The following is a 10,468-nucleotide window of genomic DNA, read 5'->3' as shown; positions in this document are numbered from 1 at the left end:
GGGTTTCCATGCGAGTGAAAAAAGGAGTAGGTAAACGTGGAGAAGAAGCAAAGGTAGGAAGTAGGGTTCATGGGATAGTTAGTTTAGTGAGAGGAAGTTGGTGGAATAGAGCATAACATCGGAGAGAGAGAAAGGCACGGCGTCGAGAGAGAGATGGTATGCCTGATTCAGTGTACAGGCTCTCAACTGGAGAGGAGCGGAAGGCACCTAGGGCTAAGCGAAGACCACAGGGATGGATTGTATCAAGATGAGCAAGGAGAGAAGTTGAGGCTGAGGAGTAGATTTGGCATCCATAATCGAGAGTGGAGAGGATCAAGGTAACATGAAGATGAATGAGAATTTTGTGATCTGAGCCCCAGGATATAAGGGATAGGGTTTGTAAGATTCGGAGCCAGCGGCGGGCTTTTTCTTTAATGTAAAGGATATGGTCTCGCCAGGACAGTTTTGAGTAAAAAATAACGCCTATGAATTTACCAGAGGAACGGTGTTGGAGTGAAGTGCCATATAAGAAGAGTGGAGGTTGGGGACCTATACGTGCGCGAGAGAAAAGGATGGAGAAAGATTTGGAGGTAGAAAAGCGGAAGCCATGGTTTGTGGCCCAGGAGGAAACTGATGACATTGCAGACTGAAGAAATTGGTAGAGATTTGGTATGGATGTGCCAGAGGTATACATGGTTAAATCATCAACATATAGTGCTGACCGGGCTCCTGGTGGTAGAACTGAGACAATGTCATTTACAGCAAGAAGGAATAAAGTGGTACTGAGCACACTGCCTTGTGGGACGCCTTCAATTTGAGGAAAGAAGGATAATGTGGCAGAGGCAATTTTGACCTGGAAAGTGTGTTGGGAGAGGAAAGACTTTATAAAGACACCCATGTTTCCACGTATGCCTAAAGAGGACAATTGTTGGAGAATATGGTCCCGCCATGTAGTATCATATGACTTTTCTAGGTCAAAGAATATTGGTAGTATAGATTCATGGGGTGCAAATGAAGATGTAATATATGTCTCAAAATGAACACGACGGAAACCAAACTGGGAAGGAGAGATAAGATTGTGGGATTCGAGATACCACATTAAGCGGAAGTTAACCATTCGCTCTAGTAGTTTGCACAAGCAGCTAGTTAGTGCGATGGGGCGATAGTCTTGAGGGAGGTTACCCGATTTATTGGGTTTCAGGAAGGGAAGGATAAGAGCTTCTCGCCAATGAGAAGGAAAATTTCCTGATGTCCATATGTGGTTGTAAATTATTAATAGGAAGGATAAGGAGGAAGATGGGAGATGTCGGAGCATATGGTAGTGAATACCGTCAGGGCCTTCATGAGTGTTGCGACACGACTGTAAGGCAGCACTGAGTTCAGAGGAAGAAAAGGGAGCATTATAGGACTCAGCAGAGGATAGGGTGAAGATAATGGGGGTACGTTCCCTGGTGGTCTTAATTGAAGAGAAGTGTGGAGAAAGGTGAGAACTACTACTGACTTGGCTGAAATAGTCACCCAGTTCATTAGCAACTTGGAGAGGATCAGAGATGAGGGTATCTCGAATATGGAGGACGGGGGCTGGATGGGGGGATGTTTGCCTGTTAGTTTATGGATCCGGCGCCAAACATTTGGGATGGATGTAGAGGAATTAATTGAGGAAAGATAATTTCGCCAGCTATTTGTTTTGCTATTTCGGATTGTACGACGAAGACAGGCAGATGCTCTTTTAAAGGAGAAAAGGGCTGATAGTTGATGAGGGGTACCTCGTTTGTAGCGGTAACTGTTCCAGGGTGTACGTTTTAAGCGAAGTGCTTTAGTGCAATCAGAATTCCACCATGGAACACATTTGGAGGTATAGGGTCTTGAGGTTCGAGGAATAGCTGAATGGGCAGCTCTTAGGACTGTAGTTGTGAAACATTGTATCATATCAGAAATGGATGAGAGGGAGGGTGGAGGGATATGAATAGCAAAGAGTGAAGTGAAAGTACGCACGTCGGCTCTATCAAAGCACCAGCGTGGGGAGTTAGGAAGTGGTACATATGAAGTAAGTGAAAGGAGAACTGGAAAGTGGTCACTATAGGGAAAGTGATCTAGTACTGATCAATGGAAATCTAAATGAAGAGGAGGGGAGCCTAGAGAGAGGTCAATGCATGAAAAAGACTGCGTGCGTGTATCAAAGTGTGTGGGGCGATCTGAATTAAGAACAATAAGGTCAGCTACAGAGAGGAAGCGTTCTAGGGATCGGCCACGGGAGTTGGTGATAGAATCACCCCAAAGAGTGTGGCGGCAGTTGAAATCACCTACTATGAGGAAAGGTGGTTGGAGTTGGGAAATTAGATTTTCAAAAGCAACAAAGTCAGTGGGGTGGGAAGGGGAGGAGTAGACTGAAATCACTGTGATCCAGCAACAAAGAAAGATGCGAATAACTGTGCAAGGGACAGTGATTTTAAAGGTAGGTATGACATAAGGTGTTTTCTGATTGATAAGTATAGACGAGACATAAAGGGAGTGTGGGGGAGAGACAAAATGATAATTGGGGATTGGTATAGGAGGATGTGTAAGAAAAGTTTCTTGAAGGCATATAATGGATGGGTTATAAGAAGAAAGGATATAACGAAGTTCGGGTCTGTGAGAACGGAAATCGCAAATATTCCAATGAATAATAGTTATTATTTCGTTGATTTAAGAGTGATAACGATTGAAGTAGGTGTTGGAGAATTTGAAGGGGAAGGAGCTAGAGGTGGAATGAGGAATGAGAGGGGGGAGGTGGTGTTGTATCAGGAGGGGTATTAGGAGGTGGAGTGTCTGGGGAAGGGGATAGTTGTGATATAAGGGATTCATGTGTGTATCCAGGAGGGAGTGGAAGGGATAGAGGGGATGGTGGGAGGGTTAATGTAGGTGGAGCTGGAGTAGGGGTGTGTGGGCAAAGTTGGGTGGGGGTGGGAGCACAGGGTGTAGGGGGGATATGAGTAGGAGGAGAATGGATATCGGCAGTCACTTTGAGTGTGGAGGGAGCGAGAGTTGTGGAATTTGAAGGTGGATAAGGGGTTTCAGTGTTAGTTTGGGACTAGAGTAGATAGTTTTGAATATCTTCAAGAGTTTCTGTAATGGAGTTGGTTGGGGAGTTTTGTGAGACAAAGGTTTTCTTGGGAGGGGGGAAGAGAAGACTGGTGTCTGAAGAGTAGGGGCCAAGGAAGGTGGTGATTGTGTGGTAGGGGAAGAGGGGGTGGAACGTTTAGTCTGTCTGTTATGGGTAGTGCGGGGAGGGAGAGGGGAAGGTGTTAGGCTGTAGTAGAGATTGGAGTGTCTGGATTTAGGATGGCAATAGAATTTGACTGAGGAAGGTAGGAGGTAGAAGAGGGGAAGTTAGATGGAGGAGAGATAGGTTTAGGGGAGGGTGTAGGAGCTTGGGAGGTAGGGGGAGTGGCAGAGTGAGCAACATTTCTGGAGTAGGGAGTAAGAGAAAAACCTCGTTGACGTGCTTCCTGTCTGGCTTCACGTAGAGTGAGTCCAAGTCTGAATCTGAGAGTTGTTACCTCAGACTCAAATTTGTAGGTTGGGCAGCCTTTATAAAATACATTATGGGGGCCGCCACAGTTTGCACATGTGCGTGATTGTGCAGAGCAGTTTGATCGAGTATGGCCAGGTTGGGCACATAGCGGGCATCTGGCTGTGGAATGACAGTGTTTGGCCGGGTGTCCTAAACGCCAACAATTTTGGCACTGACGAGGAAGAGGTTGGTATGGTCGGACAGGTAGGGATTCCCCACCTATGTAAACATTAAAGGGAAGGTCATGTCTACGAAAAGTAATTTTGGCAATGTTGATGGATTTCTTACGATTTCCTCTGGGAGGAATGGAGTAGCATTGTACATATGTTGCATCATAGTCTGTGAGACAAGCGAGTAAGTCCTCTCCACAATCTGACCATTCTTTGTCATAGATTGGGCTATCTGTTGGGGAAATAGAGACTGTTCCGGTGCAAGTATTGAGGGTTGGATGAGGTTCTGTAGGAATGGGATTACCACATAGATCAGTTAGTTTTGTTAATGCTATAGCTTGGTTTTCAGTTGTTACTGTGACGCGACGGGAGTGGTCGGGTCAACTACGGAAAGAGACTTTGCCTACTTGTTTTTGGAGGCATTGTTGGAAGAGGAGGGTGTTTTGAGAGTTCGGAGCTGTGGGAGGGATCACGAAAAATCGGTCCCATTTGACTGGGCTAAATAGAGTATTTAGGATTCTAGTAGAGGTGGGGGTAGTAGAAGTGCGGGGACGCGTGGAGGAGGGAGTAGTGTTGAGGGGGGTAGTGTTATGGGGAGGTGGGCAATAAGGTTGTAAGGTAGTAATAAGGGGAGATGGGGTGGTTGATGACGAAGGTTGTGGGAGTAAATGGTTAATGGTTAATGGTTAAAAGCAAAATAAATGTGCTAGACATCTAAGGTCATGTAGCACTATAGTAAATGGTAATGAAGGGTGGTTGAGTCAGTGATTAGTTGTCAAAGCTGGGCAAAGGAATTGACGAGTAAATGGGTTAAGGTCGGGTAAGGTAATGTATAGGGGTTAGATCAAGTGAAGGATGTATATGCATTTGAGGAATGAAAACAGGTTGTCGAAGCAGAAAGTGTGAGAAGCTGTGGGAGGTTAATGGTTAATGGTTAAAAGCAAATAAATGTGCTAGACATCTAAGGTCATGTAGCACTATAGTAAATGGTAGTGAAGGGTGGTTGAGTTAGTGATTAGTTGTCAAAGTTGGGCAAAGGAATTGACGAGTAAATGGGTTAAGGTTGGGTAAGGTAATGTATAGGGGTTAGATCAAGTGAAGGATGTATATGCATTTGAGGAATGAAAAGAGGTTGTCAAAGCAGAAAGTGCGAGACGTTGTGGGAGGGATCACGAAAAATCGGTCCCATTTGGCTAGGCTAAATAGAGTATTTAAGAATTTTGTAGAGATGGGGGTAGTAGAAGGACGGGGGCATGTGGAAGAGGGAGTAGTGTTGAGGGAGGTAGTGTTATGGGGAGGTGGACAATAAGGTTGTAAGGTAGTAATAAGGAAGGATGGGGTAGTTAATGAAGAAGGTTGTGGGGGTATAGTTGTTGAAGTTGAGCATGTTAGGAGTAGAAAGGGTGGATACTGTACTAGTCGGCATTGAGGAGGGGGTATTAGTTGTAGTGTTCAGAGCCGTGGTCAAAGGAGAGCCTGGGGTCAGGGAATCGGGCGAGTTTGAATTGGTGGAGCTATTTGATGAAGAGGCAAGCCTCATTGCCTCTAATAATGGTATGGTTAATGGTTAATGGTTATTCATTGTTGGCCATGATAAGCCTGGAGTATGTTGGGGAGAGAAACGGTCCACCCCTCAGGGTCGCTTGAGGGGTAAGGGCTAGACAAGCAGGGGAATACCGTGCCCATGGCTCCCTCAGGCCGTTCAGGACTGGCACAAAGTCAGCCTTTCATCCTTTCAGCACGGCTCTCACACCTTAGGAAGTGGATAGTAGAAGGGGTCGGTGAAGGGACAGAAAGGAAAAAGTAGGAGGGGAAAAAAAAAGACCATGCAAAATTTGTTGAGTCGAGGGCTGAGTCCCAAGGTTGGGGAGTTCCCCAGCATTGGGTCCCAGTCTCCGCCTCCTAAGCCCCCCCACGACAACAACGGGCAAAGGATTGGGGGGGAGCAGATAGTGAAGTGAAAGTATGCCAGTCGGCTCTATCAAAGCACCAGCGTGGGGAGTTAGGAAGTGGTACATATGAAGTTGGAGAAAGGAGAACTAGAAGGTGGTCACTATAGGGAAAGTGGTCTAGAACTGACCAGTGGAAATCTAAATGAAGAGAAGGGGAGCATGGAGAGGTGTCAATGCATGAAAAAGACTGCGTGCGTGTATCAAAGTGTGTGGGGCGATCTGAATTAAAAATAGTATCATCTGTGAAGAGGAAGCGCTCTAGAGCTCGGCTACGGGTGTTGGTGATAGAAACACCCCAAAGAGTGTTGCGGCAGTTAAAATCACCTACTATGAGGAAAGGTGATTAAGTCGGGAAATGAGGTTTTCAAAAGCAACGAAGTCAATGGGGTGGGAAGGGGAGAAGTAGACTGAAATCACTGTGATTCAGCGGTGAAGAAAGATACGAATAACTGGGTTTTGTTGGGATGGGGTAGGAGGATTGGGTGTAGTTCTGAATATCTTCAAGAGTTTCTGTAATGGAGTTTGTTGGGGAGTTTTGTGAGATAAAGTTTTTTTGTGAGGGGGGGGGGGAGAGAAGTCTGGTGTTTGAAGAATAGGGGCAAAGGAAGGTGGAGGTGATTGTGGGGTAGGTGAAGAGGGGGTGGAACGTTTATTCTGTATGCTGCGGGTAGTGCGGGGAGGGAGAGGGGAAGGGGTTGGGGCTGTAGTAGAGATTGGGGTGTCTGGATTTAGAATGGCAAAAGAATTTGATTGGGTAGAGATTGGAGTGTCTGGGTTTAGGATGGCAAAAGAATTTGACTGGGGAAGGTAGGAGGTAGAAGATGGGAAGTTAGATGGAGGGGGGTTGGGTTTAGGAGAGGGTGTAGGAGCTTGGGAGGTAGGGGGATTGGCAGAGTGAGCGACATTACTGGAGTAGGGGGTAAGAGAAAAACCTCGTTGACGTGCCTCCTGTCTGGCTTCACGTAGAGTGAGTCCAAGTCTGAATCTGAGAGTTGCTACCTCAGACTCAAATTTGTAGGTGGAGCAGCCTTTATAAAATACATTATGGGGGCCGCCACAGTTTGCACATGTGCGTGATTGTGCAGAGCAGTTTGATCGAGTATGGCCAGGTTGGGCACATAGCGGGCATCTGGCTGTGGAATAGCAGTGTTTGGCCGGGTGTTCTAAACGTCAACACTTTTGGTACTGACGAAGAGGCTGGTATGGTCGGACAGGTAGGGATTCCCCACCTATGTAAACATTAAAGGGAAGGTCATGTCTACGGAAAGTAATTTTGGCAATGTTAGTGGATTTCTTATGATTTCCTCTGGCAGGAATGGAGTAGCATTGTACTGATGTCGCATCATAGTCCGTGAGACCAATCTTTGTCATAGATTGGGCAATCTGTTGGGGAGATAGAGACAGTTCCAGTTCAAGTATTGAGGGTTTGATGAGGTTCTGTAGGGATGGGATTACCACATAGATCAGTTAGTTTTGTTAATGCTATAGCTTCGTTTTCAGTTGTTACTGTGACGAGACGGGAGTGGTCGGGTCGGCTACGGAAAGAGACTTTGCCTACTTGTTTTTGGAGGCACTGTTGGAAGAGGAGGGTGTTTTGAGAGTAGGGAGCTGTGGGAGGGATCACGAAAAATCGGTCCCATTTGGCTGGGCTAAATAGAGCATTTAGGATTCTTGTAGAGGTGGGGGTAGTAGAAGTGCGGGGACGTGTGGAGGAGGGAGTAGTGTTGAGGGGGGTAGTGTTACGGGGAGGTGGGCAATAAGGTTGTAAGGTAGTAATAAGGAGAGATGTGGTGGTTGATGAAGAAGGTTGTGGGAGTAAAGGTGTTGAAGTTGAGTATGTTGGGAGAGTAGAAATGTCTCCTGGGGGTTGGTTGTTGATTAGGGTTGATACTGTACTAGTATGCATTGATGATGGGGGAGTTGTTGCAGTGTTCGGAGCCGTGGTCAAAGGAGAGCTGGGATTGGGGCTATTTGATAAAGGGGCAAGCCTCATTGCCCCTTAGATTGGGGTTATGTCTTCATTATTGGCCATGATAAGCCTGGAGTATGTTGGGGAAAAAAATAGTCCACCCCTCAGGGTCCCCTTGAGGGGTAAGGGCCAAGTATGGCAGGGGAATACCGTGCCTATGGTTCCCTCAGGCCGTTCAGGACTGACATAAAGTCAGCCTTTCATCCTTTCAGCACGGCTCTCACACCTTAGGAGGTGGATAGTAGAAGGGGTTGGTGAAGGGACAGAAAGGAAAAAGTAGGAGGGGAAAAAAAAGACCATGCAAAATTTGTTGAGTCGAGGGCTGAGTCCCAAGGTTGAGGATTTCCCCATCATTGGATCTCAGTCTTCGTCTCCTAAGCCCCCCCACGACAACAACGGGCAAAGGATTGGGGGGGAAGGGAGGGTGTAGGAACATCTTGGGAGGGAGGGGGAGGGGCAGTACGATCGACATAACTAGAGTAGGGAGTGAGAGAAAAACCTCGTCGAGTGAGACAGAGTCTGAATCTGAGACTCAAACTTGTGGGTGGGGCCGCCATAGTTAGCACATATGCGTGACTGTGCAGAGCAGTGTGATCGGATATGACCAGGTTGGGCACTTAGAGAGCATTGGGCTGTGGAACGGGAGTGTTTGGCAAGATGGCCTTAAACGCCAACAATTTTGACACTGACGTAGAGGAAGCTGATATGGTAATTTTGGCATTGTTGGTGGCAATCTTATGATGGCCTCTAGGAGGAATGGAGTAGCACTGTATTAATATCACATCACAGTGAGGCAGGTGAGTAAGTCTTCTCCACAATCTGACCAATTTTTGCTATAGATGGGGAAGTTTGTTAGGGAGATGGAGACAGTTCAGGTACAAGTATTGGGGGTTGGATGAGGTTCTGTGGGAATGGGGTTACCAGAGAAATCAGGGTTATATTCCTATAGCTTGGGTTTTAGATGTATCTGTGACGAGATGGAAATGATCAGTCAGCTGTGGAAAGAGACTGTCATTTTGTCTTTGGACGCTGCTAGAAGAAAAGGGCGTTGTCAGAGTAAGGAGCTGTAGTGGGGGGGTTCACAAAAAATCGGTCCCATTTGGGCTAGATGGAGCATTTAAGATATTTGTAGAGATGGGGATGGTAGAAGTATGTGTGGAAGAGGGAGCAGTGTTGAGACAGGTAGTATTACGGAGAGTTGGACAATAAGGCTGTACAGTAATAATAAGGGAGGTTGTGCTGGTTGATGAAAAAGGTTGTGAGGGTAGAGGGGATGAAATTGAGAATGTTGTTAGAGTAGGAATGTCTCCTGGAGGTTGAGTGTTGACTTGGGTCAATGATGTTGCAATATTCAGAGTCGTGGTCAAAGGAGTGCCTGGGGGTCGGGGAACTGGGAGAGTTTGAGTCGGTGGGGCTATTTGATGAAGGGGCAAGCCTCATTGCCCCTAACAAGGATATAAAATCTTCATTATTGCCCACAGTAAGTCTAGAGTATGTTTGGGAGAGAAACATTTCATCACTCAGGGTCCCCTTGAGGGATAAGGGCTAGCCAACTAAACAGGGGAAAACTGTGCCCATGGCTCCACCAGGCCATTCAGGACTGGCACAAAGTCAGCCTTTTATCCTTTCAACATAGCTCTCACACCTTAGGAAGTGGATAGTAGAAGAGGTTGGAGAAAGAATGTAAACAAAAAAGCAGGGAGGAAAAAGACTTAGTTGAGTCAAGGGCTGGGGCCCAAGGCAGGCGAGATCCCCAGCATTGGGTCATAGTTCCCATCTCCTAAGCCTCCACAAGACAACAACGAGCAAGGGATTGGTAGGGCTGCATCGATATCCATATATAACAAACCTCCCTGACCAGAACTCGAACACAGGTCACTCTGGGTATGTGGCACTGCATTATCCCATTTTCATTTCAAACCCAGAGTGACCTAGTTTGAGTCTTAGTGAGGGTGGGTTGTTATATATGTATATCAATGCAGCATTGCATTATTCCATCTTTCATATATATTCAAATATCTATCTATCTATCTATATGTATATAAAATTGAAAGAAATGGGTAAAGGAAAGGGGAATACTTTATGAAGACTTCCTTCAAATAAAATCGTAACAAAAAATAATCTGAATCCTAACTCTTGTGGGAAGAAAATAATATTTTTCAATAAACAGTAATGAAAAAAAAAAAAAAAAAAAAAATACACATTCATTCTGGTTAATGACAAATGTAAGATTATGAAATCATACAAAAGATGATAATAATTATTCTATTTGTACCATTTCAGGATATAACAGTGAATTGGTCATAAACTGATAACAGATGCATCCAAGAATTAAGTACTATATCCCTCTAACTACTTTTGTCTCAACACACAACAAAGTGTCTCATAACTCAGAATATTTAAAGTTCAAAATTGTGCTTAATCTTAAATGATAAAGGAAAACAGTGAGAATTCAGGCTTAAACATGTATATCATTTATTTTTGGATATGAAAAAATACAGTAGCGCACAGATTTTTTTTTTTTTTTAGCATATTGACTATAGTCTATACATATGCCATATGCTATCACGTTGGTTTAAACTTAAAACTGAAGTGGGTATTAAAAGCTCTGTCATAATGTTGAACAAAAGTATTGCTAAAAATAGAATATGTATTATTGGGACTTAATTACGAACCCAAACGACAGATATGCACGAAATAATAGTTTCTGTAATATAGACGCATTTATTTATTAATGAATACGCGTATCAATTATTTTTTCTTGCATTTAGAAGAAAGAAAAATATTTCATTTTCACACTGAATACCTCACAGTACAAATATAACCAGCAAACTCCGTATGTATA

Source organism: Penaeus chinensis, chromosome 11 (assembly GCF_019202785.1).
Source record: "Penaeus chinensis breed Huanghai No. 1 chromosome 11, ASM1920278v2, whole genome shotgun sequence".
Taxonomy (NCBI): Eukaryota; Metazoa; Arthropoda; class Malacostraca; order Decapoda; family Penaeidae; genus Penaeus; species Penaeus chinensis.
This window is presented reverse-complemented; position numbering follows the sequence as displayed.